A 27,584-nucleotide genomic window follows, 5' to 3' on the forward strand; every position below is an offset into this window, starting at 1 on the left:
AGAGTCAGACACGACTGAGCGACTTCACTTTCACTTTTCATTTTCATGCATTGGAGAAGGAAATGGCAACACACTCCATTGCTTGGAGAATCCCAGGGACGGTGGAGCCTGGTGGGCTGCCGTCTATGGGGTTGCACAGAGTCAGACATGACTGAAGCGACTTAGCAGCAGCAGTAGCATGTTTTCAGTTCATTCTGAGGAACTGCCAAACTCTTCAAGGCAGCTGGCTGCACCATTTTGCGTTCCCAACAGCAGTGTATGAGGATTCCAGTTTCTTCATATTCTCACCAATGCTTGTTATTTCCTGGTTTTTTTATTATAGCCATTCTAGCAGGTGTAAAGTGAAGGTGAAAGTCGCTTAGTTGTGTTCGCCTCTGCTACCCTATGGACTCTACAGTCCATGGAACTCTCCAGGCCAGAATAGTGGACTGGGTACCTTCTCCAGGGGATCTTCCCAACCCAGGGATCGAACCCAGGTCTCCTGCATTGCAGGCGGATTCTTTACCAACTGAGCCACAAGGGAAGCCCAAGAATACTGGAGTGCGTAGCCTATCCCTTCTCCAGTGGATCTTCCCGACCCAGGAATTGAACTGGGGTCTCCTGCATTGCAGGCAGATTCTTTATCAACTGCACTATCGGAGAAGCCCAGCAGGTGTAAAGTGGGTTTTATTTGCATTTCTCTGATTACTAATGTTGTTGTTCAGTCACTACGTTGTGTCTGACTCTTTGTGACCCCATGGACTGCAGCACACCAGGCTTCCCTGCCCTTCACTGTCTCCCTGAGTTTGCTCAGACTCATGCCCATTGGGAGAAGGCAGTGGCAACCCACTCCAGTACTCTTGCCTGGAAAATCCCATGGACAGAGGAGCCTGGTGGGCTGCTGTCTATGGGGTCGCACAGAGTGGGACACGACTGAAGTGACTTAGCAGCAGCAGCAGCAGCAGCATGTCCATTGAGTTGATGATACTATCCAACCATCTCCTCCTCTCTCACCCTCTTCTCCTCCTAAGCATCTTTTCTAGTGCTTACTAACCATTTCTATATCTTTGAAGAAATGTTTACTCAAATCCCTGCGCATTTAAAAAATGTGGTTATTTGTCATTTTAGGACTATGATATAAAAGGCTTATTCTGACTGCTGTTGAGATAATGTGTACAAAGAACACAAATTACTTTTGAAAACACAAGAAAAATTTTTTTAATTTTTTAAAGGTTTCCAGTTTTGAAAGCAAAAGAGCTCAGTACATCCTCTGACCCTCAAAGTTCATCCTTGACCATGGCTGGAGCCCAGAAAACCAGATCCTCTGTGAACCGCAGTGTGTTAATTTATAAAATAGACCTGCTGGGTCCTAATTAGAACATAGTGCTCACGAAATTCTCAAGATGAGGAAACTAGGGTGCTGGGGCTTTGCATGTCATAGCACAAGATGCAAGGATAGGGTTTCATGCTTACACAAAATAGAGAGGCGACTGCGTTACCCTATAGTCTGAAAAACTTTGGACATACTTGACAGTACTGTGAGAACTGGATTTTGCCCCACTGAGGGCCCAAGACAGAAGGTTTTCTCAAATCAGAAGAGGTCGGGAATGGGTGGCTTATATTTGGACCATCCTTTTTAATAAATACTGTTTTGCAATTAGGCAGTGAACCTGGACTCACTGATCTGAGAGAGGACCATGAAATGTGAGGAAAAGAACTCCTCAGAGGACAATTAGAAGGAAGCATACCATAATATTCAGAGAAAACCGCTGTAACAGAGATGCAGCAACACAGTGGCCAGAAAAACGAGAGCTGTATTTCCCTCTTACACCACAGTGTCAGAGTGGGTGCTGCAAGCGGTGGGTGCCTCTCCTTGCACTGTGTGCCCCGCCTTGGCAGTGTCGTCACAGTCACTGGTTGACACTGGGTGGCTGCGTGTGCAGGTCCAGCCATCAGGAAGGAGAAAGAGTACGGAGGACTCGCCCCCACGTCTCCCCAGGCCTGTGGATGCTCCAGTCAGCTCTGCTCATGTCCATCATGTCCATGATGACGGCCACATCACCTGCTCACATCTAACTTCCGGGGAGGTGGGGAAAGGCTGTCCAGAGGGGCAGGAGAGGCCTGGCTATAATTCCATCCCTGTGGAAAGCAGAAGAATGGCTTTGGTGAACAGCCCACAGTGCGTGCCACAGACACCAAAACTCTCACACTGCTTTGACTATGAAGTCGGCTTAGTCATATTTATTTCCTTTTTTGTGTAGGTATCTGGATTTTTCTGAAAGTTTCATATTGCTCTCACAACACCGAAAGTGATGGTTTTAATCTTGGGTTCTGGAGTCAGACTGGATGCAAATTAGCCTTACTAACTGGGTGAACTTTGATCCATGACTTCTCCTCTGTGATCCTCTGCTTTCCTCAATAGTAGAACCTCCTTCCCTGGTGGCTCAGATGGTAAAGAATCCACCTGCAATGCAGGAGGCCCAGGTTCAATCCCTGGGTTGGGAAGATACTCCTGGAGAAAGTGAAAGTAAAGTTGCTCAGTTGTGTCTGACTCTTTGCGACCCCGTGGACTGTAGCCTACCAGGCTCCTCCATCCATGGGATTCTCCAGGCAAGAATACTGGAGTGGGTTACCATTTCCTTCTCCAGGGGATCTTCCCAACCCAGGAATCGAACCGGGGTCTCCTGCATTGGATGTCTGAGCCACCAGGGGACTCCTGGAGAAGGGCATGCCAACTCACTCCAATATTCTTGCCTGGAGAATCCCATGGATAGAGGAGCCCAGCAGGCTACAGTCCAGGGGGTCACACAGAGTTGGACACGACTGAAGCAACTTAGCATACACGCACTTCTCTAGTAGTTGTGAGAATTGAAAGAGTGAAGACCTACAGCGTGCTTTGCCTAGAGCCTGGAACACAGACGCTGCTGAATAGTGTTGGGCATCATTGGCATTACCATAATTACAATGGTGATTATTAGCATCAGACCACCTAATACACAGGGCCCGATTATATTTGGAGCATCACTTCCCATGAGCTGCTGCCTTCTCTTTCTTCTGTCTCTCCTTTCTCCTCCTCAGCACCTTCATATGTTCCTTAAACACTTGAGGCTCATCTCTCTCATCTCTCCCACTGTCTTTATGATCACTCTCTAACTCTGCTTCCTCCTCCACCTCCCTGCAGACCCCAAGGGTTAGGGGGTGCTCATGGGTCCTGCTTGGAGATAGAAGTGGCTGCCTTTCAAGTCACTGCATTATTTAGATCTGATCCCAAGGGTGCAACAGCAGTTGCATTTGCATCCCTGGGACACCCTGTAGGGTCGCTAACCCTTGAGCTGGTCCCCTTCCGGTCCCCAGTTAGCAGGACCAACCGCCCCCCCTCTTTCCGGTCTACTGCTCATTCCCCTTCCTCCTTCCTTTCCTCTCTACTCCCAAACATGTGCAAGCTTGGATGAGCACAAGTTGAGGAGCCTTTTAAACAGCTCATTAAAACTATTAAAAGCTGAAAATTGACCTTGGGAAATGACTGTGCAATAGCTTTATTAGATTTCTTGGGTGAAAAAAAAAAGTTAGAAAGTCTGGCTGTCTTACTACTGATTTCTCAGGGCTCTCCATACAAGCTTCTAAATTTGGATCTTGAGAATTATTGAGCTTCTATTGGGGAAAAAAAAAGAATCTGAAGTCCTGCCAGAGCCCAGAGTAATTGTCCAGTTCTTTTTCCCAGAGCCCTTGGAGAGGGAAGAGATCAGATCTTTAGATTTGGGGGGAGGGGGTAGTTGTTACTGAGTTGTTGAGTTTTTGTTGGAGAAGAGGTGCGTGGAGTCCTACTAAACTGACTCCCCTCTTTATCACCCTGAAATGAATATTTGCAAGCACTCATGATTAATAGGAAGTGGGGGAGGGGTGGATAAAGTACCAAAAACCCACTTAGTAAAGAAAAGCAAATCATTCAAAATATGTTTTAAAGACAAAGGTGCAGATGCAGCTCTTTGTTCTGTTTTCTGAAAGATGTGTGTGGTAGGGCTGTCTTAAGCACAGTGGAAAGGAAATGGGAATGACCAGTGAACACATACATGTGTTTGAATGGTCCTGAGCTGGCCTGTGTGGCAGTGAGGGCCTAAATCACATGTCAGAAGACTGGTACCAGGGCAAGCCCCTAATCAGAGCAAGGCACAGCACAGTGCTCCTTACCCACGACTGCCAAGGATAATGAGAATGGATGCTAGCCCTCCCAGGTCCTCTCACTTCTAGCAGTCCTGAGGCTTACAGGATCAGCTTCCATCAGGGTTTCCTGAACACTTACTCTGCCCCAGACACTGTGCTAACCATGTCATCTGGCCCTGCTGCATGCATTTCATTTTGTCTTCACAGAATCTCCATGACTAAAGCATTATCAACCCCATTTTTCAGAGGGGGAGACTGAGGCTTAAGGAGGGAAAGTGACTTGCCCCAAACCATCCAGCCGTGAAGTGGCAGCTCCAGAGCTCAAACCCACCTCTTTCAAGACTCAGTCGAGCTTTTGAACAGTGCTGGGTGAATATGCATGTGTCCACACATGTGGGTTAAGGGGACAGAGACTGGTTTGTGATTTTCTTTTTCAGTCACTTAATTGTATGCCTCCCTCTCCTCTTCTCTCAGCTCCTTGAGGGCCCTGCACATTGATCCCCATGTAGTCCCCAAACCCAGCCTGGTGCTGAGGAGTGAAGAAGACGGAAGATGGAAAAGTTGGGTTCTCAGCCCTCAGGGTGCTAAGGGAAGCAGATGAGGACCGTTCTTCCTAAAGTTCAAACTTTGACCAAAATCCATTTTGTAGAGGATCCTTGCTAACATTGCCTAAAGGAACTGCAGTCTTTTTTTTTTTATTAAGCTTATGGCCACATCACGCAGCATGTGGATCTTAGTTCCCCAGCCAGGGATTAAACCTTGTCCGCTGCAATGGACGGGTGGAGACTTAACCATTGGACCACTGGGGAAGTCCCAAGAACTGTAGTCTTGGTCCTTGCTTCTTCTGCAGCCTTGTAGAGTCCCTGACATAACCTGTCACTCAGTCTCCTCCTCTGGAGAGGGGCTAGAATGCAAGTGGCCATCATCACTTGTTGGAGTAATGTTGAAAGGCTAAAAACAGGTTTTCTGTTCTTGCAGTGAATTGTGCAAAGCAATATTTCAGTAATCAAACGGTGTTTGACAGAAGGATGCTCACTTTGAAGTCTGAATCTAGTAGGTTCCTGTTTCTGGACTCCACCTCCCTTGAAGAGTTGGGAGGATTAAGTACAATAAAATAATAGATGTGCTGAATGGTAGTTGGCAATAGTATTATTTCTATGCAAATTACTCCTTTCCTCTACAAACTCAGAATTTTCCCTGAGCTCATTTTCTTTTGAAACCTAATTTACAGAAGTGAAGAGTACACTGAGATATCATTTCTCATCTATCAGATTGACAAAAACCCAAAAGTTTGATAGAATAGTCTGTTGGTAAGTCTCCAGGGGAAACAGCCACCCTCACCCATTGCCAGTGGGAATGTAAATGTCCACAACTCTAGCAAAATTACACATGCCCTTGACCTTTGACCCAACATAGTCACTTCTAACAATCTGTCCTGGAGATGTGCTGTCAAAAACACGTAAAAAAGACATAAGAGACATATAAACCAATTGCAATGTATAGGGCTCATTTGCATCCAGATTGGAACAGTCAATTGTAATAACAAGAAAAGGAACAGTGAACACTAGTTGAGTATTTAATAAATTCTAAGAAATTATCATTATTACTTTTATATGTGACCATGGTATTATGGTTATGTTTTATTTAAATGGTTCTTATCTGTTAGAAAAATTATGAATGGGATACAATGAATGGAGTGTGCTTTAAAGTAATTCTGGAGGAAGGAATATGTGGATTGAGAGGTGCTTGGGAGCTTACAATAAAATTATGACATTACAGATAAAGCTGAAATTCCCCTTGACCTCACCTAGTGGTCCTAACCCTAATCCTAGGACTCTCCTTATGTAACCACTGTTTCCAGTTTGCTTTGAACCCTTTCATACATTTTTCTGGGCATTTAGAACTATATATAGGGTGACTCAGTGCTGAAGCAATGTGGGAGACTCGGGTTCAATGCCTGGGTTAGGAAGATTCCCTGGAGAAAGAAATGGCAACCCATTCCAGTATCCTTGCCTGGGAAATCCCATGGACAGAGGAGCCTGGCGGGCTACAGTCCATGGTGTTGCAAGTGTTGGACATGACTTAGCAACTAAACCATCACCACCATGTACTCATAAGGGGCGAAGGGAAAGTATTTTTTTCCATTTACCCAAATGACCAACTGTCCTGCCTTGTGCTTTCCTGCAGTCATATATCTTGGAGAGTTTCCATGCAGCACCAGATTTGTTCTGTTCTTCCTTGCTGTACAACATAGCATGACAAGGGTGTAGCATAGACCACCCATTCCCACAATGATGGGCATTTAGGTTTTGTGATTACAGCCACTGCTTCTATGAACACTCTTGAATGCGTCTCCTCCTGTATGAGAGAGTGTCTCCATAGAGTGTATAGTGAGAGATGTGACTGTTCGGTCCTAGAAGATTTCCTGCTCTGTGTTAGTAGACACAGACCTGCCTTCCCTGCACCCTGTTTTCTGCCTCCAAAATCTCAGAGCCTTGTTTCCTCCTTGGTCAGATGGGGATGCTATTTTTTGATTATCACCAGTTTGCCTATTATTTTATAATATTGTCCCCAGCTCACCTCCTGCATCCTTCATCTCTCTGAATTATGGCTCTAGGCTCACACTCTACTTCTTGCTTTGTCATCCACCCAAGCTGGCTCTTTCCCAGTCCCACCCTCACTTCCCTTCCTCTGGAAAACCCCTTGCCATAGACCTGAACCTTTTCCCATCATTGTGTGTTGCCCACCTTCCCCTACTCTCAGACAGAAGAAAGACAAATACGAAAGGAATGATGGAATTAGAAGATCACTGTTTGGCAAACACTGTATTAAGAAATTTTGAGGAAGAATCATCAATAATGACAATGCTACTGGTTAGGAGTTTGGGGAGTAACAGGAGATATCCACAGTCTCCAGTAGCATCAAGTAATGAGATGTGCTTTCTGATATGATGAAAAATGAAACATTTCTTCTGTGATGTTTCTGCTAAAGAAACAAGAGTCTAAATCTAATCATGGGGAAATATCAGACTGATCCAAACTAAGTACCATTCCGTAAGATAACTGGCCTGCTTACCAGGAGTGGGTAGATTGTACTGTATGGAGATTATGCCTTGGCACACCTGATTTTTTAAAATATAACTGATCCACACTCTTTAAAACTATCAATATCAAGGGTAAAAGACTAGGAATTATTCCAGATTATAAGAAACTGAATAGATAAATGAATGTACCCTGTGAAAAACAAACTTCATTTTGTTATCAAGAACATTATTGGGATGATGGGCAAAATCTGAGTAAGATTTGTGCATAGACGATGGTGTGTAGATGTTAATTCCCTGATTTTGATAACTATATTATGATGATGTAAGAGAACAATCTTATTTTTAGGAGTACACTCTTCATTATTTAGCAGCAAAAGGACATTCTATCATGTCTACAACTCAAGATCAAACAACTGATAGATTGGATGGATGGATGGATGGATAGATGGATGGATGGGATAGATGGGTGGATGGATGATGTTAAAAGAAAACAAAATGGAGACCAGGCTTGAGGATCCCTCAAACAGACAAAGCCAGTTAAGCAAAGCTTATTCTAGCTAATTTCATGAGCATAAAGAAAAACTTTACCATATTTCCTGTAAATGCCTCTGATAATCATAAATAAAACTTATCATCTTTCTAAAATGATATCAGATAATCACTTTTAACCTTTTAATTAATTTTAAATTTTAATTTTTAGTTAATCACTCTTAACTTTTAATTAATTTTAACTGTGGAAAACTCTTAGAGAGATGGGAATACCAAACCACCTCACCTGCCTCCTGAGAAATCTGTATGCAGGTCAAGAAGCAACAGTTATCTTTCTGGCTTACTTCGCTCTGTATAATGGGCTCCAGTTTCATCCATCTCATTAGAAGTGATTCAAATGAATTCTTTTTAATGGCTGAGTAATATTCCATGGTGTATATGTACCACAGCTTCCTCATCCATTCGTCTGCTGATGGGCATCTGGGTTGCTTCCATGTCCTGGCTATTATAAACAGTGCTGCGATGAACATTGGGGTGCATGTGGCTCTTTCAGATCTGGTTTCCTTGGTGTGTATGCCCAGAAGTGGGATTGCTGGGTCATATGGCAGTTCTATTTCCAGCTTTTTAAGAAATCTCCACACTGTTTTCCATAGTGGCTGTACTAATTTGCATTCCCACCAACAGTGTAAGAGGGTTCCCTTTTCTCCACACCCTCTCCAGCATTTATTGCTTGTAGACTTTTGGATAGCAGCCATCCTGACTGGCGTATAATGGTACCTCATTGTGGTTTTGATTTGCATTTCTCTGATAATGAGTGATGTTGAGCATCTTTTCATGTGTTTGTTAGCCATCTGTATGTCTTCCTTGGAGAAATGTCTGTTGAGTTCTTTGGCCCATTTTTTGATTGGGTCATTTATTTTTCTGGAGTTGAGCTGGAGGAGTTGCTTGTATATTTTTGAGATTAATCCTTTGTCTGTTGCTTCATTTGCTATTATTTTCTCCCAATCTGAGGGCTGTCTTTTCACCTTGCTTATAGTTTCCTTTGTTGTGCAAAAGCTTTTAAGTTTCATTAGGTCCCATTTGTTTATTTTTGCTTACTAACACATATATATGGACTTTAGAAAGATGGTAACGATAACCCTATATGCAAAACAGAAAAAGAGACTCAGATGTATGGAACAGACTTGTGGACTCTGGGAGAAGGCGAGGGTGGGATGTTTCAGGAGAACAGCATTGAAACATGTGTATTATCTAGGGTGAAACGGATAACCAGCTCAGGTTGGGTACATGAGACAAGTGCTCGAGCCTGGTGCACTGGGAAGACCCAGAGGGATCGGGTGGAGAGGGAGGTGGGAGGGGGGACTGGGATGGGGAATACATGTAAATCCATGGCTAATTCATTTCAATGTATAACAAAAACTACTGTAATGATGTAAAGTAATTAGCCTCCAACTAATAAAAATTAAAAAAAAAAAAAAGAAACCAAAAAATAAAAAAATAAAAAAAAAAAAGAAGCAACAGTTAGAACTGGACATGGAACAATAGACTGGTTCCAAATAAGAAAGGGAGTACGTCAAGGCTGTGTATTGTCACCCTGCTTATTTAACTTATATGCAGAGTACATCATGGGAAATGCCAGACTGGATGAAGCACAAGCAGGAATATATCAATTACCTCAGATGTGCAGATGACACTACCCTTACGCAGAAAGAGAAGAGAAACTAAAGAGGCTCTTGATGAAAGTGAAAGAGGAGAGTGAAAAGGCTGGCTTAAACATGTATATTATCATATGTGAAACAGAGTGCCTGTCCAGGTTCAATGCATGGGACAGGGTGCTCGGGGCTGGTGCACTGGGATGACCCAGAGGGATGGGATGGGGAGGGAGGTGGGAGGGGGGTTCAGGATGGGGAACACATGTACACCCGTGGCTGATTCATGGAAATGTATGGCAAAACCACTACAATATTATAAAGAAATTAGCCTCCAATTAAAATGAATAAATTTATTTAAAAAAACTTAGCATTCAAAAAACTAAGATCATGGCAGCCAGTCCCATCACTTCATAGCAAACAGATGGGGAAACAATGGAAACAGTGAGAGACTTTATTTTCTTGGGATCCAAAATCACTGCAGATGGTGACTACAGCCAAGAAATTAAAAGATGCTTGTTCCTTGGAAGAAAAGCTATGATCAACCTAGATAGTATATTAAAAAGCAGAGACGTTACTTTGCTGACAAAGGTCCACCTAGTCAAGGCTATGGTTTTTCCAGTAGTCAGGTATGGAAGTGAGAGTTGGACTATAAAGAAAGCTGAGCGCCAAAGAATTCTTTGAACTGTGGTGTTGGAGGAGACTCTTGAGAGTCCGTTGGACTGCAGGGAGATAAAACCACTCAATTCTAAGGGAAATCAATCCTGAATATTCATTGGAAGGACTGATGCTGAAGCTGAAACTCCAGTACTTTGGCCACCTGATGGGAAGAGTTGACTCATTGGAAAAGACCCTGATGCTGGGAAAGATCGAAGGCAGGAGGAGAAGGGGACGACAGAGGATGAGATGGATGGATGGCATCACCGACTCAATGGACATGAGTTTCAGCAAGCTTTGGGAGTTGGTGATGGAGAGGGAAGCCTGGTGTGCTGCAGTCCATAGGGTCACAAAGAGTCGGACACGACTGAGCACCCGAACTGAATCACTTTTAACCAGTCCTCTGTATCTGGAAAACCCCACTGAAACAACCAGTCATTGTAAGATCAAGCAATGTCCTCATTTTCACTTTGTAAACCATCCTGTAATGAGCCTCTGAGTTTCTGACAGTTTATGAACATTTTGTTTCTCACTCAATAGAATATCCATATCTAGTAAAGTTCTTTGAATTTCCTTTTGACAAACGATGGGTGGATGGATGGATGGATAGATAGAAGATAGGTAGATAAATAGATGGTGGTAGCATGCATATAAAATATATCCCTGAATACATTTCCAAGCTGTATAGGAAGCTGAGGTCTTTCAGCAGGCAAACTATTATATAACAATTGATGTGGCCATCGTGAACCCCTGTGGCTCAGATAGTAAAGGATCTGCCTCCAATGTAGGAGACCCAAGTTCGACTCCTGAAGGAGGAAATGGCAACCCACTCCAGTATTCTTGTCTGGAGAATCCCCATGGACAGAGGAGCCTGGTGAAATACAGTCCACGGGGTCGCAAAGAGTTGGACACGACTGAGTGAATGACTATAGAGATTTCGTGAACCAACTTGGAAGAGGCTCTGACCTGCAGGGGGCGCCAATACACACCCGGTAGCAGAGACATCGGGCTGCCGAGGATCCACTCCCTCCTCCCTCAGGTCACCCTGAGCTCTGGCACGTTCTGAATCTCCACGCAGGGGCTCCTGCCAGCCTTCCCTCACAGTTTCCATACCGCCTGGTTCCCCCGCCCCCTCCTCCGCAGTCAGTCCTAGCAGAGAACACTCTGAACCCCCAGCTATGCCAAACTGGGCACCGAAGTGATGCCACCAAACCTCTATTCACTCGTGACCTACATTGCCATTGGTTCTGTGGACTGTGCATTCTGCAAGTGGAAGGGGGAAATGTTACTATGACAACAGCTCCTAGAGCTGCAGGGAGGCAGAACACCTACTTAAAACAAGTTCCCTTACCCATATGGCAAGTGGACTTCATCAGTTGTTTCAGAATCAAATATCCAAACCAGGTGAACTGAAAAGAGAATATTCTTAGAAGGGCTCATTCAGAGCATAGCCCAGAGCTACCTGCTGAGATATCAGAGTGAAGAGAACAGCAGCTTATTTAAATATTGTGTTTTTAAAGACAAATATGAGTACAGATGAGCAGCGTGCTCTCTGGCTGTGATCTTGCCGGACTGAGAAGGCAGCAGATATCTACAAACAATGGCCGAGTCCGTCCTAAAATCTCAGCCTTGGTTGGTTCCTATCATTTTCCTCTCATAGCTGCTGGGGCTTGCTAGCTCTTTCTACTCCTCCTTCCAGTAAATGCCGTGTGTGTGAAAGAAAGAGGATAAGGTTCTTAGGTCTGATCCCCAGCTTTGCTATATATGAGCTGTGTCACCTCAGGCACATTATTTCTTTTCTGAGGCCCAGTTTCTTCATCAGAGACAGTCATGTTTATTCCCTCATCAAATTGTTCATAAGTGCTTCCTGAACACGGACTGTGTGCCAGAAGGAATAATACAGCTCCCATCCCAGGAACTGTATGGCTTTAGACCACTTGATATTCTTTTCAGATTTTTTTTTTGATGTGGGCCATTTGTAAGTCTTTTTTTGAATTTGTTACAATATTGCTTCTGTTTCATGTTTTTGGATTTTTGGCCATAAGGCACATGAGATCTCAGCTCTGAGACCAGGAATCTAACTCACCCCACTGCATTGAAAGGCAAAGTCTCAACCACTGAACCACCAGAGAAGTCCCTAGACCACTCTTTTGGGTTAGAATCAATGTTCACTAGTTGCCTTTGCTTCTTTTCCCAACCCCATTCACCAGCAAAGTGAGTAATAGCCTCCTCTGACTTCCACAGCCCTGGGCCAGGGCCCCCATCACAGCCCAAGTTGATGGTGTTACATAATTGACTGCGTGTCTCTGTCACCACTTGGACAGAGAAGGCTCCTCAAGGGTACGGATCGGTTTCCAACCCAGCCCTGTCTCCCCAGGGCCTGGCACCCAGTCCTTGTAAGTCAGATCCTATATAATTAATGATGTCAAACCCTGTGCAAGTAAATGGATTTTCTTTTTCTCATGATCCTTGCAGAATCAATGAATTCAAGTCACAATCACCTTTCAGTGGTGGTTTCAGGAGCGTGCTCTGTGAGGTGCTTAGGAGGGGCACCTAGTCGGGGGCTCGAGCAACATGTGATGAGCCACCCTCTTGTTTTTTCTCTTTTATTTTTTTTATTGAATCATCTGGACTTGGAGGCAGATAAACTCCATGCTGGGGCTCTGGAAGGGCCTTCCAGAGTGGGAGAGGTAACAAACTACTTCCTTAGGGGCCTTGTGAGAATGTGCATGTGTGCTCAGTCACTCAGTTGTGTCCAACATTTTGCAACCCCATGGACTGTAGCCTGCCATGCTCCTCTGTCTGTGGGATTTCCCAGGCAAGAATACTGTAGTGGCTTACCATTTCATTCTTCAGGGAATCTTTCCAACCCAGGAATGGAACCCATGTCTCCTGTAGTGACTTGAATTCATTGATTCTGCAAGAATCATGAGAAAAAGAAAATCCACTTACTTGCGCAGGCTTTAACATCATTAATTATATAGGATCTGACTTACAAGGACTGGGTGCCAGGCCCTGGGGAGACAGGGCTGGGTTGGAAACCGATCCGTACCCTTGAGGAGCCTTCTCTGTCCAACTTGGGCTGTGATGGGGGCCCTGGCCCAGGGCTGTGAAAGTCAGAGGAGGCTATTACTCACTTTGCTGGTGAATGGGGTTGGGAAAAGAAGCAAAGGCAACTAGTGAACATTGATTCTAACCCAAAAGAGAACCAGTGTTCTCTACTGCTAAGCCAGCAGGGAAGTCCCATCCTCTTGTTGTAAGTGGATTGCACTGGGGAGCTTGGAGCTGCATTAGCATGGTTAGCACTCAGATTTTGTCTGAATTTTTTGTAAAAAGGGTGACTAGGACAGAGTCAGACACAACTGAAGTGACTTAGCAGCAGCAGCAGGGCAGAGTGTGCATGAAGACTGTAGCTTGACCCTCCCATCACCTTGACAGTCCCCAATCCTTAACACTTTTCAGTTGCTTGTCTCCTTTCTGAGTCTAGTGGCACTAGTGGTAAAAAACTTGCCTGCCAATGTAACAGATGCAGGATCAATCTCTGGGTTGGGAAGATCCTCGGGAGGAGGGCATGGCAGCCCACTGCAGTGTTCTTGCCTGGAGAATCCCATGGACAGAGGAGCCTGGTGGGCTACAGTCCTTAGGGTAACAAAGAGTTGGACACGACTGAAACCACTTAGCAGACATGCATGCACACCCTAGAAAGTAACATATGATGCCCCTCACTAGAACAACATCTTCCTATTATATCATTGAGCGGCCGAGAGGAGGTACCCCATGGCTGAGAGGAAATACCAGACTAGATCTGACAGACATAGTGCCTGATGAACTATGGATGGAGGTTCATGACATTGTACAGGAGACAGGGAGCAAAACCATCCCCAAGAAAAAAGAAATGCAAAAAAGCAAAATGACTGTCTGAGGAGGCCTTACAAATAGCTGTGAAAAGAAGAGAAGTGAAAAGCAAAGGAGAAAAGGAAAGATATACCCATTTGAATGCAAAGTTCCAAAGAAGAGCAAGGAGAGATAAGAAAGCCTTCCTCAGTGATCAGTGCAAAGAAACAGGAAAATAACAGAATGGGAAAGACTAGAGATCTCTTCAAGAAAATTAGAGATAGATACCAAGGGAACATTTCATGCAAAGATGGGCTCAATAAAGGACAGAAATGGTATGGACCTAACAGAAGCAGAAGATATTAAGAAGAGGTGGCAAGACTACACAGAACAACTGTACAAAAAAGATCTTCACGACCCAGATAATCACAATGGTGTAATCACTCACCTAGAGCCAGACATCCTGGAATGTGAGGTCAAGTGGGCCTTAGAAAGCATCACTACAAACAAAGCAGGTGGAGGTGATGGAGTTCCAGCTGAGCTATTTCAAATCCTAAAAGATGATGTTGTGAAGGTGCTGCACTCAATATGCCAGCAAATTTGGAACACTCAGCAGTGGTCACAGGACTGGAAAAGGTCAGTTTTCATTCCAATCCCAAAGAAAGGCAATGCCAAAGAATGCTCAAACTACCGCACAATTGCAGTCATCTCACACGCTACTAAAGTAATGCTCAAAATTCTCCAAGCCAGGCTTCAGCAATACGTGAACTGTGAAGTTCAGATGTTCAAGCTTGTTTTAGAAAAGGCAGAGGAACCAGAGATCAAATTGCCAACATCCACTGGATCATCAAAAAAGCAAGAGAATTCCAGAAAAACATCTATTTCTGATTTATTGACTTTGCCAAAGCCTTTGAATGTGTGGATCACAACACACTGTGGAAAATTCTAAAAGAGATGGGAATACCAGACCACCTGATCTGCCTCCTGAGAAATCTGTATGCAGGTCACGAAGCAACAGTTAGAACTGGACATGGAGTAACAGACTGGTTCCAAATAGGGAAAGCAGCATGTCAAGGCTGTATATTGTCACCCTGCTTATTTAACTTATATGTAGGAGTACATCATGAGAAACGCTGGGCTGGAAGAAGCACAAGCTGGAATCAAGATTGCTGGGAGAAAGATCAATAACCTCAGATATGCAGACGACACCACCCTTATGGCAGAAAGCAAAGAAGATCTAAAGAGCCTCTTGATGAAAGTGAAAGAGGAGAGTGAAAAAGTTGGCTTAAACCTCAACATTCAGAAAACTAAGATCATGGCATCTGGTCCCACCACTTCATGGGGAATAGACGGGGAAACAGCGGAAACAGCGGTTGACTTTATTTTTTTCTGCTCCAAAATCACTGCAGCTGGTGACTGCAGCCATGAAATTAAAAGACGCTTACTCCTTGGAAGGAAAGTTATGACCAACCTGGACAGCATATTAAAAAGCAGAAACATAAAAAAAAATAAAAAGCAGAGACATTACTTTGCCAACAAAGGTCTGTCTAGTCAGACAGACCTAGTATAGTCAGTAGTCATGTCCAGTAGTCATGTATGGATGACTACCTAGTCCAGTAGTCATGTATGGATGTGAGAGTTGGACCATAAAGAAAGCTGAGTGCTGAAGAATTGATGCTTTTGAACTGTGATGTTGGAGAAGACTCTTGAGAGTCCCTTGGACTGCAACGAGATCCAACCAGTCTGTCTTAAAGGAGATCAGTCCTAGGTGTGTTCATTGGAAGGACTGATGTTGAAGCTGAAACTCCAATACTTTGGCCACCTGATGTGAAGAACTGACTCATTTGTAAAGACTCTGATGCTGGGAAAGATAGAAGGCGGGAGGAGAAGGGGACAACAGAGGATGAGATGGTTGGATGGCATCACCGACTCAATGGACATGAGTTTGGGTGAACTCTGGGAGTTGGTGTTGGATAGGGAAGCATGTCGTGCTGCAGTCCATGGGGTCACAAAGAGTTGGACACAACTGAGCGACTAAACTGAAACTGAATTATATCATTTCCTTTCTGAGCTGAGAACAGTCTCTCGGGAGCTCCCACAGAGAACGAAAAAAATCAACATAAAACAAAACATCAAAACTCTGGGGACGGGCTTCCCACGTGCCTCAGTGGTAAAGAATCCACCTGCTAATGCAGGATATACAGGTTCCATCCCTGGTCCGGGAGGATCCCACGTGCCTCGGAGCAACTAAATTCATATGCCGCAACTAATAGAGCCTGTGCTCTAGAGCCTGGGAGCCGCAACTCCGGAGCCCACGTGCCTCAACTACTGAAGCCTGCTCACCTGGAGCCTGCGCTCTGCAACAAGAGAAGCCACGGCAGAGAGAAGCCCACACACTACAACTAGAGTGCAGTCCCCAGTCGCCACGGTTAGAGCAAAGAGCCCACACAGCAGCAAAGACTCAACACAGCCAAAAATAAATTAAAAAAAGCTCCAGGGACATGAACCTGAGACCGTGTCACCCTTTCTCAATTTCAGGGTCTTGGCCCCCGAGGGGCTTAGAGAGAAATGTGGAACATCACTTTGGTAATCCCTTGTGGACACAATTATGTTCTAGTTACTGCCTGAGGGGACCTACTTGGGATTTCTCATCTTACTCTGATTGCATTCAAAACTAGATTAGATTCTATTGATTCTGTCATAAAAAATAAAGGCAGCCAGCTTCTCCCTGCTTCTGTAATCTTCTGTTTGCTTAATATAAAAAATCTGCCCTGTGCCTCATAGGCTTCTACCTGCCTTTGTTTGTTCTGCTCCACTTCTAGTCCTTGCCCTCCTCAACACCCACATCTCCCCCTCAGTCTTGTGCATGGACTTAAGTTTTTATTGCTTTTATTTGCTGGGTCTCTGTTACGGCTGTTCACTCTCCCAGCTGCCAAAGGGGAAAGGAGAAATATTTCTCCAGTTCCCGGGTAGTGTTGTTATTGGCCAGACTGTTTTTCAGTGAATTCTTCTATATTTATTGGCTCCAAGAGTTATTTATTCCCATTGTAAGCAATTTCCCTTATGATAAAGGAAAAGCTGACTGTGACCCACGAGGAGGGTCAGATCCCTTGAGAGATCTCTGTGCGTAAGTGGGTGTGTGCTCAGTCATATTCGGCTCTTTGTGACCCCATGGACTGTAGCCAGCCAGGCTCCTCTGTCCATGGGATTCTCCAGACAAAACTGCTGGAGTGAGTTGCATGTCCTCCTCCAGGGGATCTTCCCAACCCAGGGATCAAACCCTCACCCCCTGTCCACTGCGTCACAGGTGGATTCTTCACTGCCTAGCCATCAGGGAAGCCTGAGGTGTCTCTATATTCACTATTGTTTTTTTTTTTTTACTTTTTACTTTTTTATTTTATTTTTTTTCACAAGTATTATCTTTTATTATTATTATTATTATTAACTGATCACCAAGTATTTCCATATTTTTTTGTTTGATGATTAGCCAATTGCAAGATTATAATTATACTATTATATATATACATATTCACTATTATATGGTAAATGCTCACACCTTTTAAAGCCCAGCTAGATGTCCCTACCATGTGAAGTCTTTCTTGGGTCCTCCAGGAAGGTGAAAGCAGATGAGAAGGAAGAGAGAAAGCCAGACTGAGGACCCGGAAGAAATCCATTAATGAAAATCATAGAGATACTGTTGTAATGATCTCACACTGACCAGGGGTCAGGAGACCTCGGTTGACTCACTTTTTCCCTTAAATTCCAGTTACTTGTCATTATTTCTTTCTTTTTTTTTTTTCTTGCCATATCTGAGCACCACTATTTACTTATAATTTTCCTTGATATCCACTTGCTTATTTTGCTTTCTTTACTGACATTTATTTTTAAAGAAATCTTATCATGATCTCACGCCATAACTAGGAGATAGCTATTTAAAAGCATACAGTGAAACAAAACATGGGCACTTCCCTTGTCATCAGGGGAAGTTAGAGGGTATCCCAGCACCCGACTGAGACTAGCTCCTTAGCAAACATCAGGAAGACCAAACAAGGATTGAAAAGGGAATATCTTTCTCATGATGTGATCTGTGCCCATAGAACACCCCCTAAAAATCATCTTCTTCACCCTCTCGAATCCCTCCACACACCAGTGGGGCTTATCCCACCATTTAAGGGTGAGGTTAAATGCTCATAGAAAGGTTGATTTCACACTACTACAAAATGCTCCCACATTCCATGAGTTTCCTAACATTTGTCTGAGGATCTATACCCACAAACCCCAGAAAATCTGAGCTCAGCAGTCTCAGTACATCCAAACTTCTCTTGGAGTGGCCAGAAGCTAGACCAGAATTCTGGCCACCAGATACACAGGTTTAAATTTTTTTTTAATTTAAAAAATCCAATTTAACAGTAAAAGCATCCCTTTTTTCTACCCTTCTACTCTTACTGTTTATTCTTTCTTTCTTTCTTTTTCTTTCTTCCTTTCTTTCGTGTTCCTGGTCTTTTACTAAAGGTCAAAAAAATAATAAACATTTATGGAGAATCTGTGCAGATACAACTCTTTAGGAAAACTGACCTTCATGTGGTAAGATGTTTAAGGGAGTGAACCTTAGTTAGCAGTAATGTTTATTCATTATGAGAGACAAAGATGGGAAAAATCCAAATCCCTAACAATAAGATTGATTCCAAAAGCCATGGGACCCTTAAACAATAGAATTCTTTGCAGCCATTAAAAATTATATTTAGAAGTATGTAATTGACATAGATATTTACACCATAGAATCAGTTCAGGCAGTCTGTCATACAATTATATAGATTAAATATGATCTGTAATAGAATTTAAGCCCAATATTCCTCAGTTTCCTTGTCTTCCAGAATAACTTGCATTACTAGGTCCTTTAGCTATAGAGATTAAAGATTCCATGCCCAAGTAAATTGGAAAAATCTTGATTAATCACGGTGAAATGAACTTTGCTATTAAATTTCTCAAATCTTTTTGAATATGCCAGTGAGCATCATGGATTTACAAGAGGAGGTGCTATTGTGGGTCATTTTCTAAAACCTATTTAATCATGAAACTGGTGTCCTGAGGGCCATGCTTTGGAAAGATGGATAAATAATTGAATGTATGCCTTAATGAATCAATATAGAAGTCTGTAAGTACATACAAAATGTTAACAGTGATTCTGTCTGGCTATTAGAAGTATGGGTGGCTTTTATTTGGTGATTTTTCCCACAATAAACATTTCTGTTTTGTAATATTTAAATATCAAGCTGATTTGTAATTGTTTAATTTTTAAAAGATGACTGGAGAGGGGATGGAGATGGAGGGAGAGAGCTCTTGTTCTCAAAGTCAGCGTGTACACATGCCAATGTTAATCACTGCTCTTCTAAAGCAATGAAGCAGGTTCACTGGATGATTTTACCACAGTTCCCTTTGACCATCATGGAAAACACTCTCTCTTCAGTTATAGCCTAGTCATCCCCATCACCATTATCATCATCAAAGTCATTTAGTCACTGATATGCTTTTCTTTTAATTTTTTATTGAAGTAAAATTCACCTAACAAAATTAATCATTTTAAAGTGACATTTAGTTCTTTCACAAGGTTAGGCAACCATCACCTCTGTCTAGTTCCCACTGATGCATCTGATGAGGATATCTACAAGAACTGAGGTGGGCTGTCAAAGAAATAGATACATAGTTACATTAATAAAGCAGAAAATCAGGGCCATAAAAAGGAGAAAGGGATAAATATACCAAGCAGGAGGTTAATATGATGCTGTGACTAAGTATCAAGAGTATCTCTGAATTTCCTGGCAGCCTGGGCAAAATAGGAAGCATAAATGGCTATCATCAGAAAAGAGAAAGTTTGGTATAACTCAAATAAACTAGATTGTTTTTCTGTAACTTAATTCTAAAACTTTTCATGTGGATTTCATACATAGAACATTAATATATATTAATATGCATAATAGACAATGCACTTGACTATAATTTTATAGCAAATGTAAAAGTAATGATTTTCATATAGTTTTCCAATAAATATTTACTAGGTTAATTAATAAGAAATAAGTTATGAATAAAAGATAAATCAAGTCCATTGCATTCTTATCTCACACATCCTTCATAGGTTTGTCAGTATGAAAGAACTAAATGCCAAACAAAGAATGCAATCATCCCAATAAAAAATTATTTTTTAAAAAACCTAAACTGTATTGAAGCTATTAACTGTTTCAATCATATGAAAATATTGGAAAATTAACACACAGAAATCCCTTGCATTCCTATACACTAACAATGAGAAAACAGAAATAGAAATTAAGGAAACAATACCATTCACCATTGCAACAAAAAGAATAAAATACTTAGGAGTATATCTACCTAAAGAAACAAAAGACCTATACATAGAAAACTATAAAACACTGATGAAAGAAATCAAAGAGGACACAAACAGATGGAGAAACATACCGTGTTCATGGATTGGAAGAATCAATATTGTCAAAATGACTGTACTACCCAAAGCAATCTATAGATTCAATGCAATCCCTATCAAGCTACCAACGGTATTTTTCACAGAACTAGAACAAATAATTTCACAATTTGTATGGAAATACAAAAAACCTCGAATAGCCAAAGTAATCTTGAGAAAGAAGAATGGAACTGGAGGAATCAACCTGCCTGACTTCAGACTCTACTACAAAGCCACAGTCATCAAGACAGTATGGTACTGGCACAAAGACAGAAATATAGATCAATGGAACAGAATAGAAAGCCCAGAGATAAATCCACGAACCTATGGACACCTTATCTTCGACAAAGGAGGCAAGGATATACAATGGAAAAAAGACAACCTCTTTAACAAGTGGTGCTGGGAAAACTGGTCAACCACTTGTAAAAGAATGAAACTAGAACACTTTCTAACACCATACATGAAAATAAACTCAAAATGGATTAAAGATCTAAATGTAAGACCAGAAACTATAAAGCTCCTAGAGGAGAACATAGGCAAAACACTCTCTGACATAAATCACAGCAGGATCTTCTATGACCCACCTCCCAGAATATTGGAAATAAAAGCAAAAATAAACAAATGGGACCTAATGAAACTTAAAAGCTTTTGCACAACAAAGGAAACTATAAGCAAGGTGAAAAGACAGCCCTCAGATTGGGAGAAAATAATAGCAAATGAAGCAGCAAAGGATTAATCTCAAAAATATACAAGCAACTCCTCCAGCTCAACTCCAGAAAAATAAATGACCCAATCAAAAAATGGGCCAAAGAACTCAACAGACATTTCTCCAAAGAAGACATACAGATGGCTAACACACACATGAAAAGATGCTCAACATCACTCATTATCAGAGAAATGCAAATCAAAACCACAATGAGGTACCATTACATGCCAGTCAGGATGGCTGCTATCCAAAAGTCTACAAGCAATAAATGCTGGAGAGGGTGTGGAGAAAAGGGAACCCTCTTACACTGTTGGTGGGAATGCAAACTAGTACAGGCGCTATGGAGAACAGTGTGGAGATTTCTTAAAAAACTGGAAATAGAACTGCCATATGACCCAGCAATACCACTACTGGGCATACACACCGAGGAAATCAGATCTGAAAGAGACACATGCACCCCAATGTTCATCGCAGCACTGTTTATAATAGCCAGGACATGGAAGCAACCTAGATGCCCATCAGCAGACGAATGGACAAGGAAGCTGTGGTACATATACACCATGGAATATTACTCAGCCATTAAAAAGAATTCATTTGAATCAGTTCTAATGAGATGGATGAAACTGGAGCCCATTATACAGAGTGAAGTAAGCCAGAAAGATAAAGAACATTACAGCATACTAACACATATATATGGAATTTAGAAAGACGGTAATGATACCCCTATATGCAAAACAGAAAAAGAGACACAGATGTACAGAACAGACTTTTGGACGCTCTGTGGGAGAAGGCGAGGGTGGGATGTTTCGAGAGAACAGCATGTATATTATCTATAGTGAAACAGATCACCAGCCCAGGTTGGATGCATGAGACAAGTGCTCGGGCCTGGTGCACTGGAAAGACCCAGAGGGATCGGGTGGAGAGGGAGGTGGGAGGGGGGATTGGGATGGGGAATACATGTAACTCCATGGCTGATTCATGTCAATGTATGACAAAACCCACTGAAATGTTGTGAAGTAATTAGCCTCCAACTAATAAAAATAAATGAAAAAAAATATTGGGAAACTCTGGTCTATCTTCTGATAGTACTAATAGTGGGCTTCCCTAGTGTCTCAGATGGTAAAAAATATCTGCCTGCAGTGCAGGAGATGTGGGTTTGATCCCTGGTTGGGGAAGATCCCCTGGAGGAGGGCATGGCACTCCAATATTTTTGCTGGGAAAATCCCATGGGCAGAGGAGCCTGGCCAGCTACAGTCCATGGGGTCACAAAGAGTCAGACATGACTGAAGTGACTGAGCACAAACACGTAGAACAATCATAAAGCTTTTGGCAATATCTAATTGCTTTATAATTTTATGGTAATATTAGGATAAAGTGGTCTCCATTCTTCAATAAAAATATGCGTAAGTTTAAAGGTCAAAACTTAAAGATTTTTCAGGAGTTCCTAAAATCTGTCTACTCCCTAGACAATGGCAATATGAGAGTTTGAACAGCCATTGTGCACAGCGTTGCCCTTCTGTCAATGGGATAGACTCAATCCATCCAAATCGCAGTTCTTCAGTCGTTCCTATCTTAGATTTCAAGAGAGGAAATTCTGCCACCCAGCAGTAATTTTATGAGTTTTCTAGGTGCTAGCGTTTCCCCTGGAGAAAGGAGATGGCAACTCACTCCAGTTTTCTTGCCTGGGTAATTCCATGGACAGAGGAGCCTGGCCAGTTACAGTCCATGGTTCGCAAAGAATCATATAAGGCTGAGCACACAACACTCACTCATTCAGTCTAAAGACTAAGGCTTCAGACATACACCCCAGTGTTCATAGCAGCATTATTTGCAATTGCCAAGTTATGGAAGCAGCCTAAATGTCCATCAACGAATAAATGGATAAAGAAGATGTGGTACATATATATTATACAATGGAATACTACTCAGCCATAAAAAGAATGAACTTTTGCCATTTGCAACAACATGGGTGGACTTGGAGAGCATTATGCTAAGTGAAATAAGACAGAAAGAGAAAGACAAATATGTATGTCTATGATATCAATTCCATGTGGAACCTAAAAGAAAATACAACAGAATAGTGAATATAACAAAAAAGAAGCAGACTCACAGATATAAACTAGCGTTTACCAGTGGGGAAAGTGAAGGTGGAAGGGACAACTTAGGAGTAAGGGATTAAGAGGTAGAAATCCCTTAAAATAAGCTACAAGGATATATTGTCCAGTGTGAGGAAGATAGCCAATATTTTGTAATAACTATTTAAAAATTGTGAATCACTATATTGTACACCTGTAATTTATATAATAGTGTATATTAACTACACTTCAATTTAAAAACAGTCAACAACAACAACAAAAAAGACTTGGGGCTTCCCTGACCATCCGATGGTTAGGACTCTGTGTTTCCACTGCAGGGGGCATGGGTTTGATCCCTGGTTCGATCCATGGGTTCGATCCTGCCCGCCGTTGTAGCATGGCCAAAAATAAATAAAGTGTACAACTCGAGGGCTTTTAATATATTCCTAGACTTGTGCGTGCATCACCATAATAAATTCTTTTTGAAAGGCTGTGGTTTAAGAACAAATATTCTCCTTCTTCTCTACCTCTCAGATGGGCAAAACATATCAAAGGTCCTCGTGAACCATTTACAGGAGGATCACAGTGGCTGCCATGAAAGGAAATGAATTAGAAGGCATGTCCAACGATTGACAATAGACTTCCCAGGTTTTGACACTCAGAGTAAGTTTTATCTTAAAAGTTTTTTTCTTTCTGGTATTCTCTAATTATTCTATAATTTAAGTTTGTATGATTGACTCATGAAACATTTTTGGGCTTTGTTTTGATAAGAAAGAGGCAGTGGGTAAGAGAATAGGTTGAAAGTGACAGGAGCCATGGTGCAGAAGGCCACTTGACTGCCCCTCAGTGGCTTTGCCACTTGGCAGAATCCTTCCCTCTCTCGCTGTGCACTGGGGGTGAATACCCCCACCTCACAGACATGCAGGGAGGATTCAGTGAGCCGATGCAGAGCTCCGTGCTTCAGACTGAGCATGCATTTATTTGTACATTGTGAATATAATATTAGAAACGGTAGCTATTAACATTACTAATTGAGATTTTTACTTTGCATAATAACACAACATTTACACAATAGTTAAAAAAAAAAAAGAAGAAGAAAAAGTTGTCTCTAATCCTGTCACCCCAAGTCAAGCTATTGTCATTTGCCCCAGGCCTTGTCTAGTCCTGACCCACATGATTCATACATAGTTATAATCATATTGTAAGTGCAATTTCATATTCTGATTTTTCAGCTGACATTATATGATAAGCACTTTCTGCCACATGTGAATCATTAAATGGCGATTTTAAAAGCCATACGTATTCAGGGACAATAAGATGCAGTGACCCTCTATAGCACAAGCAGTGTCCTTTATATTCTCTAAAATAAAATCCCTCAAGATGACCGGTGCTGGCCCTTGAAGTAACCAAATTCAGTGCAATAAAACCAATATCACAAGAAGGCAAGCCCATCAGGGCACTTTGGGTGAGGAGGGAGCGTTAACCTTTTATAAACTTGAAAGCTGATGGGCTTCAGTTGGCGACAGTGTGCAAAGGTACCTCGGAATATGATCCGAGGATGTACTGCCTTTCTGAGTGTGAGGATAGAATCTGACCTCCAGAACCAAACCAGGGGTCTTTGAAGCCTGAAGATCAAGAAAGGCCAACCCTGGTAGCTGTGGCTCTTCCTCCCCTACAGACTGATGCCTAGGCAGGCGGAGGCTGGGAAGGAAAGGGCCAGCCAGAGCACGGAGGTGAGAGGGCAGGGAACTTGCTTAGGACCAAGTGTGGAGCAGGAAACGGTGTTGTCAGAATTGCTGGCCTGGAAAGTGGAAGGCTTGAGTTCTGCTAAAGAGCTTTGAATGTAATTGGGCGGGTATTGGCCAGCCCTGGAGAGTTGCTGAATAAGGAAGCAGGCCAGCCAAGGTGCTGAGAGAGAAAGAGAAGAGAATAAAGTAGTACTCATGGGCAGAAAAGAAAACAACTCCGACAGGGGTGCAGAAGAGGAAGAAATCACAAGCGAGACGGTGGCTGATGGGTGCTATGTGCTGTGTTCTGGTCTCTGTTCTGGCTATTTTGTGTGTACTCACTGATTCAGTCCTTATAGCAACCTTCTGATTTGGGCATTGTTATTATAACTCCTGTTCACCAGAGGAAAATTATTAGGTGATCTGGGCAAGTTGCCAAGGTCACAAATAGTAGTGACAGCCCCAGCACAGAAATCCAAGTGGGCTGGTTCTGGAGAGAGGCCACCAGGCGAGTAGGGGAAGCACTCCTGGTAGAGCTGACAATGTGCCTCTTATGGAGGAAGGCAAAAGCTCCAAGATGCAGATGGTGGACAGACCAGAGAAGAAATTCTCAGAATTTCTGTGACTGGCAGTGTGGAAGGGCCAGTGACAGGGTCTGAGAAGCTCTGTGCCCCTTCTTGTCCCTGGCCACAGTTGTCCCCTGCAACCTGCACAAGGACTTGGCCCAACACACTGTTTACAGATCGGTTAGGATTATTTTGGTTGAGGCTGCCTCCATTCTGTCCGGTCTCAGCACTTATCCATCTAACAAACACGTATTGTGTTCCTCTCAGTAAAGGGTGCTAGCTTGACAGAGATTAGCAAAACTGGCACAATGCCTACACAAACCCACTCCTGAGATGAGCTTCCTTCCACCCAGTATGTAACTAGTTAGGACAAAGGATCTCCCCATGTAATACCTCAAACCTCTTTGTTCTTTCTTATGAAAATCTCATCCTACAGAGCTTTGAGCTTGAAAAAGCTGCTTCCTGCTGGAGAGATCAGGTTTTACTCGTCACTGATAAACAGCTGGCATAAGTGATTTCATCTTGATTACAGCAGCCTGGGAGCCAGATGATCCAAGCTGATGTCTTTGTTGTTAGAATTCTTCTGCCCAAAGCATTCCCAGGAAGCCAGCCTCTCCTTCCTCCAGGTCCTCAGGGGAAAGGCCACTAAAGATGGTACCCAGCATGAGCTCCAAAACTGGAGATGCTGGAACTCAGATTCCTCTAACTCTCAAGGGTGTTTCGTCTGGGAGAACTTGGAGGTCCTCTCAAGGATGAATTTAAATGGGGATAAAGATATGTAGGTGAATGGGTTTTCCCTGGAGCTGGACCATCCTTGGGGGCACAGCTTGAACTTGCTTTTGTTCAATCTCCTCACTGCCCCATGTTGTGAATATCCACTTGTCTGTTTTCAAAACCCACTGGAAGGGTTACAACCTATCTCAAGATGCTACAAGTGGGACTACAATCAACTTACACTGAGCGGGGGGTATACTGAGAATTGCTGAGCATCGTATAAGCGGCTAATGGCCCAGGTGCAACTGGACACCCCCTTGAGCCATTATCATGGATATAGAGAGGCATTTAGGAAAGTATCAGCAGCAACAGCAAATTTTGTCTAACACAGGTTTGCGAAAGGACCTACATCTCTACTCAAGAAAGATTGCTTCTTACGCAGTTAAAATAAATCCTCCATCTGTCTAAAAACCACTTACATAAAGCGCCCCCTTCTCCCTCGCCTCCGCTGGTTCTTCATCTGTGGGCCAGGTCAGGCTTTTGGCCAGCTACACCAGGCCCATGGCAAATGTGTGCACAGCCATGCAGAGCCCAGAGCTAGCTGCTAGGGAGCAAAGCCCTTAGTGGATAGCTTGCTCTAAACATACAGAGAAGCAACAGTCACATGGGTAGCTTGCTTCTCCCATATCTGTTAGCATAGAGCTCTATTTGCACCCCTGCTGCATGCAGTTTGGAAGTAGATAGAGTCTGAAAATATTACATGTGTATTACACTCACCCAGAGCATGATCCTGAGCAGAATAGAGCAGTGGCTTCCTTGAAAAGGGCTTAATCTTCCATCCTGCTACCTACACACAGACACAAGCTCGTTTGTTCCTTTAAAGCTTGAAGAACCTGAGAGGGTTGTTTCCCAGGATGGATTTGCAGGCTCCAGGATAACCCTGGGGGCTCTTGGCTGCCTACACCCCAGAGGCTCCGGAAATGATAGTGGGAAGTGGCTGGCAGGAGTGAGAGGGCATATGTGTCCCGGGTCATGGCAGAGCTCCCCCAGACACACAACCTTCCAGGCTGACCTCAGGCTCACACTGTACCACTCCTCCTCTGCGCTCTGCATCTGCGAGAAGTCACAGAGTGAGGACCAGAGTGGGACAGTGAAGGCATCAACCGCCTGGGCTTGGGCACCAGGCAGAGATGAACTCCATTTGAGCTCTGCACTTACTTTGGGACCTCCACACTGATCGTTTAATCTCTCCAAACCTCGTTTTCCTCATCTGAACAATAGGGACAGCAATGCCTGCCTCCGGGGTTTGTTGCAGGAACTGAATGAGATTATGCATATGCAAAAACCTCCATTCAGTTCGTGAGCTCACTGCACAAATGCTGACTCACAGCCCTGGCCCTGCTGGGTTTTCTTATCTGTTTAATTACCCATACTAGACTGTCAGTTCTTTGAAGGCAGGCTTAATAACTTCCTGACTGCTGTATTCTAATGGATAAACATAATTCCAGGCTA

The 27,584-nt window shown here is 43.0% G+C and overlaps 2 long non-coding RNA genes across 2 annotated transcripts in view; one reads left to right on the top strand and one right to left on the bottom strand.

The window, feature by feature from the left end:
- The window catches only part of LOC110151912 (uncharacterized), a 141,780-nt gene that overhangs the window by 38,112 nt on the left and 76,084 nt on the right, over positions 1 to 27,584 (top strand). Inside the window, exon 5 of the long non-coding RNA XR_011483733.1 lies at positions 23,600 to 23,728. This is a non-coding gene — a long non-coding RNA (uncharacterized lncRNA). The remainder of the gene's footprint in view (positions 1 to 23,599; positions 23,729 to 27,584) is intronic.
- Positions 1,776 to 27,165, bottom strand: LOC139031260 (uncharacterized). Its single transcript, XR_011483734.1, has 2 exons — positions 26,850 to 27,165; positions 1,776 to 2,118 (listed from the first exon to the last, which is right to left on the bottom strand). It is a non-coding gene; the product is annotated as an uncharacterized lncRNA (long non-coding RNA).

This window comes from Odocoileus virginianus, chromosome 26 (genome assembly GCF_023699985.2).
Source record: "Odocoileus virginianus isolate 20LAN1187 ecotype Illinois chromosome 26, Ovbor_1.2, whole genome shotgun sequence".
Lineage (NCBI taxonomy): Eukaryota > Metazoa > Chordata > Mammalia > Artiodactyla > Cervidae > Odocoileus > Odocoileus virginianus.